The sequence below is a fragment of the Xenopus laevis genome, chromosome 7L (genome assembly GCF_017654675.1).
Source record: "Xenopus laevis strain J_2021 chromosome 7L, Xenopus_laevis_v10.1, whole genome shotgun sequence".
Lineage (NCBI taxonomy): Eukaryota > Metazoa > Chordata > Amphibia > Anura > Pipidae > Xenopus > Xenopus laevis.
In genome coordinates this window covers 20,999,911-21,016,221 of record NC_054383.1, presented here as the reverse complement: position 1 = coordinate 21,016,221, position 16,311 = coordinate 20,999,911, and the positions used below count along the sequence as shown (strand labels likewise).

Sequence of the window (16,311 nt, the reverse complement as noted above, 5' to 3'; positions counted from 1 at the left end):
GAGACAGTAAGACAGTTAAGGTCTCTGATTAATACAAGTACAGGTATGGGTTCCGTTATCCGGAAACCCCTTATCCAAAATGAAAGCTCCAAATTACGGAAAGGCTGTCTCCCATAGACTCCATTTTATCCAGTAATCCTTTTTTTCAAATGATTTCCATTTTCTCTGTTATAATAAAACAGTAGCTTGTACTTGATCCAAACTAAAATATAATTTATCCTTATTGGAAGCAAAACCAGCCTATTGGGTGTATTTAATCTTTACATGATTTTCTAGTAGACTTAAGGTATGGAGATCCAAATGACTGATATCTACAGTTATTGAGGATACTAACTAGTTACTAACTTACTGTATGCAGAGATTCTCCCAAATACAGTCTCATACCCGTATACAAGTGGTTCAGTGAACAATCATGCACAGCTTTTTAAATATTACAGGTATGGGATCCGTTATCCGGAAACCCATTATCCAGAATGCTCCGAATTAGGGAAAGGCCATCTCCCAGATACTTCATTATAATCAAATAATCCAGAATTTTAAAAATGATTTCCTTTTTCTCTGTAATAATAAAACAGTAGCTTGTACTTGATCCCAACTAAAATATAATTAATCCTTATTGGAAGCAAAATCAGCCTATTGGGTTTATTTAGGGGCAGATTTACCTAGGGTCGAATATCTAGGGTTAATTAACCCTCAATATTCGACCGTCGAAGTAAAATCCTTCGACTTCGAATGATTAAATCCTTCGAATCGATTTTAATCCATCGATCGAAGGATATTCCTTTGACCAGGAAATTCTAAGAAAGCCTATGGGGACCTTCCCCATAGGCTAACATTGGCCTCGGTAGGTTTAAGGTGGCGAACCAGGGGGTCGAAGAAATTTTTAAAGAGACAGTACTTCGACTATCGAATGGTTGAATAGTCGAACGATTTTTAGTTCGAATCGTTCGATTCGAAGTCGAAGGTCATAGTCGAAGGTCGAAGTAGCCCATTCAATGGTCGAAGTAGCCATATTCGACCATTTGAAATTCGAATTTCTTTCCTCTATTCCTTCACTCGAACTAAGTAAATGGGCCCCTTAAGGTATGAAGATCCAAATGACAGAAAGATCTGTTATCCGCAAAGCCCCAGGTCCCGAGCATTCTGGATAACAGGTCCTATATCTGTACTGTTTTATTACAAAGAAAAAGGAAACAGTTTTTAAAAATTTGGATTATTTTATTATAATGGAGTCTATAGGAGACAGTCTTTTTGTAATTCGGAGATTTCTGGATAGCGGGTTTCCGGATAATACCAGTAGCCAATCACGGACATAATTAGGCACCCCAGGAATTTTTTCATGCGTGTGTTGCTCCCCAAATCTTGTTGCATTCGAATGTGGCTCACAGGTAAAAAAGTTTGGGGAACCCTGATGTACAACAAAATAGAGGGCAGATACCTGTGTTCACCCCATGAATACAGTGTTGCCTGCGTTCAGCAGGGGTGTGTGTATTCATGAGAGGTGTGCCAGGGGAACCATATAGGTGTCACTCTCCCTCCCCCTACTGATCCCCTAACTTGCCTGTCAATGAGAGCACCACTGCACATTGTACCCATTGTGGGTTTACATGTCCTTTAAAAGAACTAAAGCAGATACACTTTATGGCCAAAAGTATGCACACATAGACATAAGTATCCATACACTACAAAATAAAATCTGTTATTATGTAATTGTTTTGTGATTAGCACAAGAAAAACACATTGAAAATGTAGTCTAACAAATTATAAAAATACAGAACACTGTAAGATGAAAATAATGGTCACACAGAGTTTTGTGAATCTGAACAATAGATAAGAAATACAGTTATTATAGTCATTATAGTTTATTAGCAGCGTTAGGATTATTTTTAGTATTCTGGGCAGAATCATTTCAGAAACACAGGAAACAGAATATTACCACGAACATCCAAATCAACAATATTACCCATGAGTCATTAAGAACAACATGAAGTTTTCAGTGGTAACATCCCGGTGGTTACTAAAGAGCGAAGCGCTTCTTTTTAGTGACAATTCGCCAAAATGACAATTCACAGGGACATTGCCAATTTACTAAAAGGCGAATAGCACAATTTGCTAGCAAAAAAAGCTCAGCCCTAGAGAAGATTTGCTCCATTTGGCCAGGCAAATTTTCCACTCATGTGAACGATCATTAAAGGAGAAGGAAAGGCTAAAATTAAGTAAGCTTTATCAGAAAGGTCTATATAAATATACCAGTAAACCCTCAAAGTAATGCTGCTCTGAGTCCTCTGTCAAAAGAAGCACCTCATTTATTTCCTTCTATTGTGTACACATGGGCTTCTGTATCAGACTTCCTGTTTTCAGCATAAACCTCCAGGGCTTGGGCTTGAGCATGCTCAGTTTGCTTCCCCCTCCCTCCTCCCCTCCCTGCTGTAATCTGAGCCCAGAGCTATGCGTGAGCAAGAACAGGCTCAGGCAGGAAGTGATGTCACTGCAAGCTAATATGGCAGCTGCTATCCATAACAAACAGAGACAGTGTCTATAGCTGTTTACTCAGGTATGGAAAAGTAGTCCTACCTGCTGTGTATACAGACAGCAATGCTACTGCCTAGACAAGCTGCCCCTTTTCAAGCAAGAACAATACGGCTTTTAAATCTGAATACGAGGAATTTATATGTATATTCATTTTGGATGTGGTAAATGAAGGACGAAACATATAGCACTTAAATAAGAAGCTCTAATCTTCTTTTAATTAAATATTTTTGCTTATGTAATTGGTACCATGGATCACTGCCTTCCAAATCTCTTGTTGCATTTCTGGCAGTAATTGTTGGATAGTTAATTATCTTTTGTTAAAGTCATTATTGCATCACAATGTCCCCTATTACATGTGATCAGCTTTGCGAATAATACAATTAAAAGAGACATAAACCTTCCATAAAACCATCCCATTTCCAAACAGGCCCAGTTGCAGTTGCAAGAGAAGCTCCAATAAGAATGCAGCTGTAATATCATATACTGTAGATGGATAACCGTACAGGTATGGGATCCATTATCCAGAAACCTGGAATTTCCAATTCCGGAAAGGCCATCTCCCATAGACTCAATTGTAATGAAATAATTTAGATTTCCTTTTTCTAAGTAATAATAAAACAGTACCTTTTACTTGATCCCAACTATGATATAATTAATCCGGATAACGGATCTTTCCGTAATTTGGGTCTTCATGCCTTAAGTCTACTCGAAATCCATTTAAACATTAAATAAACCCAATAGACTGGTTTTGCTTCCAATAAAGATTAATTATATCTTAGTTGGGATCAAGTACAAGCTACTGTTTTATTATTACAGAGAAAAAGCAAATCATTTTTAAACATTTGGATTATTTAGATAAAATTTAGTCTAATTCGGGTTTTCGGATAAGGGATCCTATACCTGTAGTAGATAAAACAAATCTATTGGGTTTAATTAATGTATAAATTACTTTTTAGTAGATTTAAGGGATGAAGATCCAAATTATGGAATGATCCCTGATCTGGAAAACCCCAGGTTCCGAGCATTCTGGATAACATACCTGTATTACACTTTGATCAGACATCAAGACACACATAGGCACAATGCTGTTTGGGTTCTTATTTTATCCCTCCAGCTTGGTATGTAAAATATATTGAGTTTGGAACACAGGAGAGAGCTGGTAGACCTCCAGACCTTAGGGAGGATTCTTTGCTATAGGCTGTGTTCCTCTTGAATAATATATGTAGTAACTTGTGTAAAAACACCAAGAAAATGGGAACCAAATAACATGTGCATTGTCCTAGGTATACTCTGTTATGCAAGATATGCAAGCAATGTAATGCTATACTTAAGAGGCATATTGAATGTATGGAATACTGCAAAAACATTTTGAGGATCAAAGATCATAGCACTCACCAGCAACTGTGTTTCTTAGTATGGGCTGCATTCTCTTTGCACTACTGAGATTTTTATTTGGACTGGGGTCAGACAGACGTGAGATGGGTCTATTTGGGATGGACATTCATGATTTCATGATGAGAATATGAATTTCTACTGACATATCTTTCTAGGCATGCCCTATGTCTAAAGCTAGCCTATAAATTGCATTTTACACTACTCGGTAGTCAATCCAGATTGGGCTCCATTGGTGATATGTGAATTTAGATACATTTGATTGGGCAGTCTAGTTGTCTGGGGGGGGGACTATGGCTTTAGTTCAGTGATAGTTGATGGAAGAAGTTTTAAGTTTGTATCACTCTTTTGTGTTGTGTGCACTGTGCTTTAACTCTTGATAATATGTTGGAGTACACTAGGGGGCAGATTTACTAAGGGTCGAATTTCGAAGTTAAAAAAACATCGAAATTCGACCCTCGAATTGAAATCCTTCGACTTCGAATATCGAAGTCGAAGGATTTTTAGCGTATTCGATCGATCGAATAGAAACCGGTCGATCGAACGATTAAATAGTTCGAATCAAACGTTTTGAACGTTTTTTAGCGATTGATCGAAGGATTTCTATTGAATCAAAAAAAAACGTAGAAAAGTGCCGTGGAAGGTCTCCATACGCTAACATTGCACTTTGGTAGCTTTAATTTGGCGAAGTATGAAGTCGAAGTTTTTTTTAAAGAGACGGTACTTTGATTATCGAATGGTCCAATATTCGAACAATTTTTACTTTGAATTGAAGTCGAAGTAAATTCGAAGTCGTAGTTTCCTATTCGATGGTCGAAGTATCCAAAAATTTACTTTGAAATTCGAACTTTTTTAACTTCGAAAATTCACTCGAGTAAATCTGCCCTTAGGAGTTGTCCGACAATATTAGGATAAGCCAAAATCCAACATAGAACACACGGGCCTGTGATTTCCTAATAAATACAGGGTTGGGCTGGGGGAGGAACATAGACATTACCAATCCAACCCTTTGATTTGATGCACCAGTTTGAGTTGGTGAAGCATATGGTACTAAGGATCCCTGCAGCTGGAGGTACGTACAGGGTTGCTTTGGACCCACTTATCTTGCGCTGGAATCTTAATCTGGTGAGGTGCAGAGTGCAGTAATACCCTAGATCCCCTAGACCCAGTCAGTTGCTCTCCAACACCTTAGATGTTGATCCCAGTGGTCTCAAAGCAGTTTTAATTTTAATTCCTGGGGGCAAATTTCCGAACCGGTGCAAATTCGCTAGCAACCGTTCGCCCACTTTGCAACACTTCACCAGGCGTAAATTCGCCAGGACAATGCTAATTCCCTAAAATGCAAAGTTGCGTCCAGGGCGCCGAACGGAGACGAAGTTGCGCTAGCGTTATTTCGCGAAGCAAAGCAAAGTTGAGCTAGCGTTGGCTAATTTGTATATGGTGGGAAGTGAAAGTTGAATGGACGTATATGTTGCAGCAAATACATTACATTACACAAGGCCAAGGAACCTTAACGTTAGTCAATTTGCCCTTTAGGGAATCTGCCCCCTGGATTGGAGGCAGTGGCGTAATTATAGAAGAAGCAGATCCCGCAGTTGCAGGGGGGCCCGGGGAACACGGGGGGACCAGACTGTGGGGTCTGCTTTCTCTATAGGTAATAAAAAAACCCTCCTCCTGCCACTCTTACCTGTGGCGAGGAAGGTGGATGCAAGTCAGGCAGTAGTGGGCGGAGTTGGGGCAGGGAGTTGGTGGGGCAGAGCCAGGACATGGGTGGAATAGGAAATGGGAGGGAGGATAGGGATGGGAGTGCGTCGGGCCCCTCTGAAGATTATTTTGCATTGGGGTCTGATGCATTCTAATTACGCCACTGCTTGGAGGCAAGTTTCAGTGGCATAAAAAACAGGTGTACTGTCAAACAGAGCCTCCTGTAGACTGCCAGTCCATATTGGGGCTACCAAATAGGCAATCACAGCTCTATGTGACACCCCAGGAACTTTTATCCATGGTTGTGTTGCTCCCCAACTTTATTTACATTTAAATGTGACTCACAGGTAAAAAAAAGTTTGGGGACCCCTGCCCTAGATGCAGGTGCTAGAGAAATAAGCCCTAAGGGTCTGATTTTGCACCCCTCATGGCTCTGACACTTGTATTCAGGCATTTGTAAATAACCCCATTACATTTCAAACACCACTAATTAGATTGTAGTTTATCTGTTTCTGGAATTCCCTTCCCTCTAAACCTTCAAACGTTCACCAAAGACCCCCAATTTTAGAGAAGCTTATTCAATGCACTCTGATTGATCAAAGGTCAACTTACCATAAAGAATCATTAAGAATTAACGTAATGTGTCAGCTCTTCCCTTGCCTTTTAGATAGTAAGCTCTAGAGGGCATGGCCTTCTGATCTTCATTTTGTAACCCTTTTAATAACCCTTGTATGTTAAATTATTGTTTGTTATAAATTACTGTAAGGCACGGCATAATTTGCTGGAACTATATAAGCAAATGACGATGATGATGATGGTGGAAATAACCACCCTGAAGGCTTAAACCTAGGGAAGTTGGTGGCAAGTCAGTCTGTGTGCCCATTATTGGAAATGATGTATTGTAGTTGTGGGGCTGCTATGGACAAAGCAGAAATTGACATGATTAAAGTTCTGAAGTGTTTGTATATTAAACTAAAATATTAGACCTGTTGATACCAGCAGTAGGTGAATACAAGAATAACTTCTTGCAGAAACAGGAGACACCCTCATTAGAATCAGCCTTTACAAACTGTGGATGTTTCCCATTTAGCCGAGCTTTATTTCTCACTGACCGACAATCGTGAGGTTTTCTGAGGAACTAGGATTGTGAAACTGGACCAATATATCTACATAAAAAAGTGGAAGGCGGAAAAAAATTCACTCGAGAGTTAAAGCTAGTATGTATGCAAAGAGGCAACATTGCAAAACCAAAAATGACTGTAAATGTAGAATTTCTGCTTTCTTTTTTTTTGCATCAAACACTGGTCTCCTACGGTTTCACATGAATGCCCTTTTCCCTGGGAAAGAGAGATTGTTGTAATAACTCACAGTGGTGACAGAGGTAATGACCGTCCCTTCAGGGCTGCAGCACACCTGACATTATTAGGGCACTTTGTCATTTCCAAGTCAGCCCAAGATTCCCGTGCAATTGCAGAAGTGCAGGAAAGCAAAGGCTCAGCTACTCACAAGGAGGGAAGGACATCTTGGGTTAGGCTGGGCAGGGCTTTTAGACAGGGCATTTAGCTCCCCAGAATCACAAAAAAAAACCAATAATAAAAATCACATATCATTTTATTAAATAATATTAAATATGATATAAAATTATTGAGTATATTTAAATATGTGCAGTTTAAATATCAGGTTGAGCTGCAACACCGACCCCTAAAAGTGGCCATACGTGTTACAATTATGGTCTTTCCTTCGAACATTGGTCATGGGAAAGATTGGTTTTTTTCTCTACTAACCTTAAAGGAGAAACAAACCATTAATTAAAAAAAACCCTACCCCCTACCCTACATAGACCCCTCCCTCCTCCCCCCAGCCTAGCTGCTACCCCAGGCAAATGCCCCTAACTCTTTATTTACCCTTCCGTGCAGATTCTGTCTAGTGAAGTTCATGGGTGCCATCTTCAGCTGCTTCAGTAATCTTCAGAATGAGAAAATTGCTTCAACTGCACATGCTCCGCTTCGCCAGTCTCATTCCGAAGATTACCGAAGAGAAAAAGATGGCTGCTGTGAACTCCGCTGGACAGAATCTGCACAGAGGAGTAAGTAAAAAGTTAGGGGCATTTGCCCGGGGTAGCAGCTAGGCTGGGGGGAGGAGGGATGGGGTCTATGTATGGTAGGGTTTTTTTTACTTTAGGGTTTGTTTCCTCTTTAAGAGCTGAATCATCAGATATGCAGGTAGAAACAAAAAAATTCTACCTGTATCTGATGATTTCGTTTTACGTTTTGCTGATGTTAGGGCACCTTCAACGGCACCACATAAAAAAATTTCTATCCTTACCAATTGGCCAGACTACCAATATCCAAGGCTTTTGCCGATAATAGTCGCCATGTCTCCCACTGTTCACGCACAGAATATCATCTGAAACCTTGTTTTGTACGATAATATTGGTGCATGTATGGCCACCTTAAGTCTACTTAGATATTCTTCATCAAGGTGATCATCCTGTTCCATCATTGTTTCCATACTTGAGATGATCAGCTGCCAATTCAGACAACAGATACTGGGTTGTCTATTGTGTGCTTGTCTATGGTCAAATATGCAGGAAATACTACATTTTTCATCTTTTTCATCTTCTTTGTATAGCCAGTCAGTAAACCAGCAGAACATTAAGTAATATGAGCATTCAGTTCCAGCTATATGAGAAGGATTACAGATAAAAGGAGGGGCTTTTTTGCATGTTGTCCAATCTAAAACCAAGAGCCTTCGGGGAAATCTATACCGACCCAGCGTCCCAACAAAACCATTGTCTAGTTCTTATTTCTTCTTCAGTTCTATTGAGCACATCAGGGAATTGTGCCATTGTGGAAGAAACAGAAAAACAATGAGGGATGCTGTAAAAGTAAAGACAGAGGAGTAAAACAAACACAGGAGGAGATCAATCCGTTTAACATCAGCTTTGCAAGGACTATGATTATGAGGAATAAAGCTCGTTTCAAGCAGTGAAATGCTAAATATATTGAGTTTAGAACACAGGAGAGAGCTGGTAGACCTCCAGACCTTAGTAAGGATTCTTTTTTGTAGGCCGTGTTCCCTCTTTTATAATATATTCGGTAACTCACACAAAAAAAAATACAAGAAAAGGGGAACAAAATAACATGTGCATTGTCACAGAGATACTCTGTTGTGCAATATATGCAAGTCAGGCCTGGACTGGCAATCTGTGGGTTCTGGCAAATGCCAGAGGGGCTGCTGTAAGTTCCCATAGACAGTCACTATTTATTGGGCTGGTGGGGGCTGCTTGGGCCTCTGTGTACTTGAAATGTCAGGGCCTATTTTTATTCCCAGTCCAGACCTGATGCAAGTGTAATGGGACTGCTGGGGATTATTGTGCTGTTATTAAAGGTAACTGTGTTATGTGTTAATAAAGCTGTTGTGGGTTTGCAGAGGGGAAAAAGGAAAGGGAAGTGAGATAAGACGTTCCGTGTGGTTAGAGACAGGGAAAGAAGCAGATCAGCGAGGGACAGTTAGGAGAGAAATTGCAAATGTTGGAAGTTGTCATGAAAACCTGTAAATAAAAATGAAATTCAAGTCACTGAGCCTTCCACGCATCTTATTGACTGTTACATACTGTAAGTAATGTAATGCTACACTGAGGAGGGATATTACGAACAAGGATGAACTTTTACAGCACTCACCAGCTTTTGTGCTTCTCAGTATGGGCTGCATTCTCTTTGCACTACTGAGGTTTTTATTTGGGCTGAGCCAGACAGAAGTGAGATGGGTCTATTGAGATGGACATCATTATTTCATGATGAGAATATGGACTGCCACTAACATATCTTACCAGACATGTTCATTATGTACTTATGTCTAAAGCTAGTCTATAGATATCACTTGACTGCAACATACTACTTGGTAGTCAATCCATTGGTGAGCTTCCCCATTAGCCGTTACCTTACCCACCCACAGTACTCCTTGGCTAACATAGCTTACTCCTAAATTAACTTTATTACTTTTGATTGGGCAGCCTAGTTGTCCGTGGGGCCATGGCCTTATTTCAGTGATAGCTGAAGGAGGAGGACTTTGTTTTAAAGGAGCTGTTATATCACTTCTTTGTGTTGTGTGTTCCTGTAAGTAGTAAATTAAAATTTGAATTGATGTGATGTCCTAGAACAGTGATCCCCAACCAGTTGCTTGCAAGCAATATGTTGCTCACGACCCCCTTGGCAGATGCTCCCAGTGGCCTCAAATCAGGTGCTTATTTTTGAATTTCAGGCCTGGAGGCAAGTTTTGGTTGCATAAAAAACAGATGTACTGCCAAACAGAGTCTCCTGTAGGGTGCCAGTCCACAAAGGGCCTACCAAACACATCACAGCCCTTATTTTGCTCCACCAAGGAACATTTTTCATGCTTGCATTGCTCCCCAAGTTCCTGGGTGGAGCAAAATAAGGGCTGTGATGTGTTTGGTAGACCCTATGTGGATTGGCAGCCTACAGGTGTCTCTGTTTGGCAGTACACCTGTTTTTTTATGCAAAACTTGCCTCCAAGCCTGAAATTCAAAAATAAGCACCTGATTTGAGGCCACTGGGAGCATCTGCCAAGGGGGTGGTGAGCAACATATTGCTCACAAACAACTGGTTGGGGGTTACTGTTGGGGAGCAATGCAAGCTTTGGGGTGCAAAGTTACATCTAAATCTTGCTCACGGGTAAAAAAAAGTTTGGGGACCCCTTTCCTAGAGAAAACTTCTTTCCTTTCAAATGGGCACTTCATCGCCCCAGATGGAAAGAGCGTGAACAAAATTTTGTGTCTGGCAAAGAAGTGTCCCATGTGGCAGGACCCTAAGGGGCCGATTCACTAAGGGTCGAATATAGAGGGTTAATTAACCCTCGATATTCGACTGGGAATTAAAATCCTTCGACTTCGGATATCGAAGTCGAAGGATTTAGCGCAGATAGTTCGATCGAACGATCAAAGGACAATTCCTTCGATCGAACGATAAAATCGGCATTAGATTTTAATCCAACAATCCAAGGAATATCCTTCGATCAAAAAAAGTTAGGCAAGTCTCTGGGGACCTTCCCCATAGGCTAACATTGACTTCGGTAGCTTTTAGATGGCGAACTAGGGGGTCGAAGTTTTTTTTAAAGAGACAGTACTTCGACTATCGAATGGTCGAATAGTTGAACAATTTTAATACGAATCCTTCGATTCGTAGTCGTAGTCGAAGGTCGAAGTAGCCCATTCGATGGTCGAAGTAGCCCAAAAAACACTTCGAAATTCGATGTTTTTTTACTTCGAATCCTTCAACTCGAAGTTGGTGAATCGGCCCCTAAGGGTCAATGCTCTCCATATTTCTTAGCCATAATACAGCATTTTTCATCATTATTCCAGCATAATTACTGTCACATGGAGTTGCACCTGTCCCAATTACCTGATGTTTGGAAGCACAGCAGCGCAGTTTATCACACTGCTATCTTGTAGCATGGGGTCGTGAGTTCTATTCCAAGCAGGGCCCCAAAGATTATGTATGTGCTTGTGTGGGCTTCATGGGCCTTCGTGGGCCTCCCATGGACCCAGGTCCACTTCTTCTTCTGGCTGGAAACTGCAAGTGCCGATCACAGAGCTCCTCCCCCCTATGCATGATTGTGATGGCAAGGAGAAAACCCCAGTCTGACACTGGATAGGCTGTAAGCCTGTAAGGCTCAGTGGGGAAGAGAATGATGTATCATCTTTGTAAAACCCTGCAGAATATGTAGGTGCTATATAATTAAAAGATAATAATAGTGTCAAACGAAACAGAATTGCACATGCTTGGCTAACATTTCCAAAGTCTACATTGCATCATTTCTGGTGCTCAGCGTTCAAATGACATAATAGTGATTATTTTGGCATGAGTCTGCTCTGCCTAATGATGCAATTCAGTGAGGGAACATCAAATTTACCGGCATGGCTTTGCGGAAAAAGCAAGACAGACACAGTGACGATTGATGCAAAAATACGATAGTGAAAGGAACAAGTAGTTGTAATGAATAGTGTCAATTAACACAATATTTGTGATATTTAGTGCAAATGCCCTTGTAGTTGCTTTGTAAATGTGTTGCCCTAACTCTAATATAGATATTGATCCATTCTTTTTTTTTGTAGTTCTCAGCAGCCCTGGGAGACAGTGTTGTTCCATCTATCATTCCTTACCTGAAAGCTGGTTCTGTATTGTTGGGATAATAAGGAATAATAACATTAAGCTGATTTAGTCTAACACAATATACAATTATACGTTACTAATGCTAAGGCAGCTTGTCCTCCTTTTCATGGGAAACATTGCTCCAGCTTTAGTTTAATCTATAGGAGATCCTTCCAAAGGCGCAGAACAATTTTCTAGACCTTAACACAATTTTCTGTATTGTTACAAGAAGGATATCTAATTTGTTTCGCCATAAAAATGGAATCCTGTGAGACTGCATAAACTCCCAAATGCTATAGCTGAAATTGCATTTCATACTAAAAAAAGATATATGATGACTTACTTGCAGATCTGTACTAAAGATATGATTCCGTATGGTAGCATCTTTAAATCTACATAGTTCTGGGGAAGCATAGGGATGACATCTATAGAACAGCAAAGGTTAGCAGGCAGTTTTCTAGTTTTCATCATTTTAGAAGCTCTGCAGGTCAGTGACTGCCTTCCTTTTGTCTCTATTAACACTTAGGGGGTTATTTATTAAAGTTCCAGTTTCAAGATTTATTATGCCCCGAAGCTGCAAAAAGTCTTAAAATACTCCAGCTAAAACCTGTTGAATTCATGTAAAAATCAATGGCAGAGGTCCCTTTAACCAAGAAGATGGTTTTTGCCTTAACGATTTTCAAGTATTTTATGCTGGTTTTCACTTGAATGCTCGATAAATTAGGTTTTCCTGCGTTTTCCGGATAACTTATCTTTCTGTAATTTAGTTCTTCATACCTTAGGTCTACTAGGTAATCATGTAAATATTAAATAAACCCAATAGGCTGGTTTTGCCTCCAATAAGCATTAATTATATCTTAGCTGGGATAAAGTACAAGCTACTGTTTTATTATTACAGAGAAAAAGGAAATCATTTTTAAAAATGTAGAATATTTGGATAAATCTATGGGAGATCGCCTTTCTGTAATTCAGAGCTGTACTATACCTGTACCTGTACTATAGGACTCGTTAACATCTGCAAGCCCCAGTCTTCTGTTCTAGACACTACTATGCCTTTTGATGCAGGGGAACCCTATTGCTACCACCACCTTCAGGCCGTAGCTCCAGACAGGCTCGGATTTCATGCTGTGGCTATCCGAGGCCACTGGGTCCTAGTGCCAGCACCTGCGCTCGTACCGTGACCGCCCCTGCGCGCAAGTGTGTGCATGCGTTGGAGCACTGGGGATGATGCGTACAGGAGTGCATGTCCCCAGTGCTCCCTTGGATTGCAGCTGGGCTGCATGCCGCCCCTAAAATTGTGCCGCCATAGGCCCGGGCCTTTGTGGCCTCTCCACAAATCCGGGCCTGCCTCCAGGTTTCATCAGGTTCCTGCGTCAGTAGGCACTGCACACATTCACCTAAAGAATTGGATGCACATGGAACACCAGAAATGAGCCAGGCAGATATAGATATATCCGGCACAACTGCTCCCAATTTGCGATATGCAACAAAACAAACACACAGTTGAGTCCATTTTGGGTGAATCCAATGCAATTGTGGTGGGCACAGAGCAATTGCTTCAATCATCCATTTACATCTGCAATGATGCTGCAATTATGGGAAAACACTGTGCATCGTGGGAATAAATATATTACTGCGCTCAAAATTGCACTTTGCTCACTGCACCTCAGTAAGTGAACACTTCATTTCATTTTTGCTGGCAAGACACTGCGTAGAAGGATAAGATAACCCCATCATGGAAAGGGTTACAGATTCAGAGTGCTGAGTATTTTCTTGTAATAATGTGTGAGCTGAAAGCTGCCTTTTGTGTCAGAGCTGAGACCAGCTGTCTAACAGTTTGTGCACTGATTCCCCATTAGGTTTTGTTATTGGGCACAGCAAGAAATGAGGCAGCCTGCTTTAGCACTCGGTCTGTACAACTGGCACTGCTGCCAAAAATAGATATATGGCAGTGTAAAAGATGGGGAATTATTTCTAGTCGCTCAGCACTAGATACGGAGACAGGATACATGAAGTGATATGAGGCAGTGTATATATAAAATTATATATGTAAAACAGTTGGGTCAAGTGCTTGCTACACTCCTGTTCATACAAGGTCTTTGCTATTCTGAACTGGAAGCAGCAGAGCAGCACATTATATTGGAGTTTCATTCATTCTTTCTTTTGTGGCAGAATTATTTGTAAATGATATGAATTGGGGTTAAGAATTTGCCTCTTCACTCACATATTGACCAGAATTCATGTTTGACTAACAAGAGAAATTTCTGCTGATGGAAAATGAGAACAGACTATTCCATTTGAGGAATTAAGTAGCATTCAACACAAGCTAGCCATAATAATGCTCACTTACCACATGAGTTATAATGTGAATTCTATGCCAAGAATTCCGGCATCATTCCGTAAGCATATGGATGATTATCTAGACTCAGTTTCGATGCACCTACTGTAACTGCATCTGATACGATAAAATGGACTCCATTGCATGTGTGCTTTGTCGCAAATAGGGCAGAGTTCTGCCAAATATTTTCAAAGTCTGACTGGCACCAGCATCGGACTGTGGAGGTTTGCACTACCCAGGGTTGTCACATCAGTGCCCACGGCCACCCCCAAGGGACCCCTGCCCCAGCCATAAATAATCGCAGGCCCCCCTGCCCCAGCCCCAAATCCCCCTCTATCCCACTTACTCAGGAAGGCATGCAGGAGCTGACAGCTGTGGGGAGCAGGTCTGGGTTTTTCCCCGGTGTCCCGCCTGCCCAGTCTGGCCCTGACTCGCACCATTTATGTTGTTCATTGTGAGAGTTGTGCCCGAACCATATTCTCAAGGTGCCAGCATTCTGTGATTGATGCAGGCAGCTGCCTAGGGTGCAACGTAAGGGGGGCACTGGTCAGGTACCTGTCTTCTGCCTACCCCTAGTCCATGTTCGCTGCTCTCCTCTCCCCTCTGGCGCTTTCCCCTCCCTCTCCCCTCCGGCGGTCTCTCCCCTGCCTTCACGGAGGGGAGAGAGTGTGCGAGCAAGGAGGGGGGCACAGTGGCCGGCCGGGTCGCCTAGGGTGCCCGGTCGGCTTGGCACTGCCTGCATCAATAGACACAGAAGCACCAAATTCAGAACTCAAGGCAGGAAGGACTAAGTGGCACTGGGTGCAACTATACAGAAGTGTGGAGAGCACATTTTGAATGAATGTGGTTTCAGGTACAACTCACTGCAGGGAAAAGCTCAATTTGCAAACTGCCCTTGCAGACAAAAATGAGCCCATATATATATTATTCACTGCCCTTGTGAAGCTAAATTAGCTGTGGTCAGTTTTATCAAGAGCCAATTAACCTGCCTGTATGTTTTTGAAATGTGGGAGGAAACCGGAGTACCCAGAGGAAACCTACACAAACATGGAAAGAACATACATGCAAACAAAATCCAGAATCACCTTTTGATTTGCTCTATTCTTCCTCTTCTTTCCTGCAAACATCCGATTGGTTGCTAGACCTGGATATACCGTTGCATGTTCTGTAATTATTCAAATGTTCTCCTATCATGATACAGCCCTATATAAACACAACAGCAAATATAACCACCATATGGCTTGCAGAGAAACATTAATATTACCATATATACAGCATGATGGGCTCTTACAAACTGCCAGAAACACACCGCAATTTTTTGTAGGGAATCCACACAGTCTCAATAAGATACCAGGAAGTAAAGCTTTCAGTAAAATCTTTTATTCAGGATGATGGGATACAAATATATTTATAAATAGTAAACATTTACAGTTATTGTTAAGATTCTTAGAATTTGACTAGAACAGATCTGCAAAGCTCCACTAGGCGTCAGGCATGTGACATCCTTCCAGTATTCTCTTTGATATAAAAGATCACAACAAAAGTATTATATTGTGTATTTGGACAAATAGAAGAGTCAGTAGTCCAAAAGAAAACAGTGACTACCAACTGCTGTGCCCTATACTCCATTACAAGCCTCTATAAAAATACATCACTTGAGACAGCCCAGATGGTTCATATAGATAAAGCCTTTTTATACTGATATTACAAATTTACCAGCATGTATTTGCAGTAAATGTTGAAATTCCCTTGTGTTCCCCCCCTGGCCCACCCACAAGGGCCTAGATTCGCTCCATGTTGGCTCCCATTGCAGGCAACTCACTAGTGGTAATATGCAGGACAACAAAAAAGTCGACTCGCACCTGACCATAAGCCGGTACATCACTATTTATAGACCCAGGACCGCCCCTCTCTAATGTCACGTAAGGGGGCGGTGCATGCAGGCATCTAAAAATAGCGTCTTCTAGATGCAGAAGTGGGGCATAGTAAGGTTGCAACTAGTGGGCAGGGTGGGTGCATGGTAAAATTCAGTCCGAACTCACCTGCTCATAAAAGTTGTATGGATGTAAGGTTGTCACCTGTCTGGATTTCACCCGGACATCTCGTTTTTTAGAAGGGCTGCCCGGGTGAAAAGTTCCTGTCCGGATTTCCAAATTAGGACACTGAAGTGAATGA

The 16,311-nt window shown here is 41.3% G+C and overlaps 1 protein-coding gene across 4 annotated transcripts in view; it reads left to right on the top strand.

Moving 5' to 3' along the window:
- Positions 1-16,311, top strand: part of blnk.L (B cell linker L homeolog) — a 163,774-nt gene that overhangs the window by 28,333 nt on the left and 119,130 nt on the right. The gene's annotated exons all lie outside the window — the stretch shown is intronic.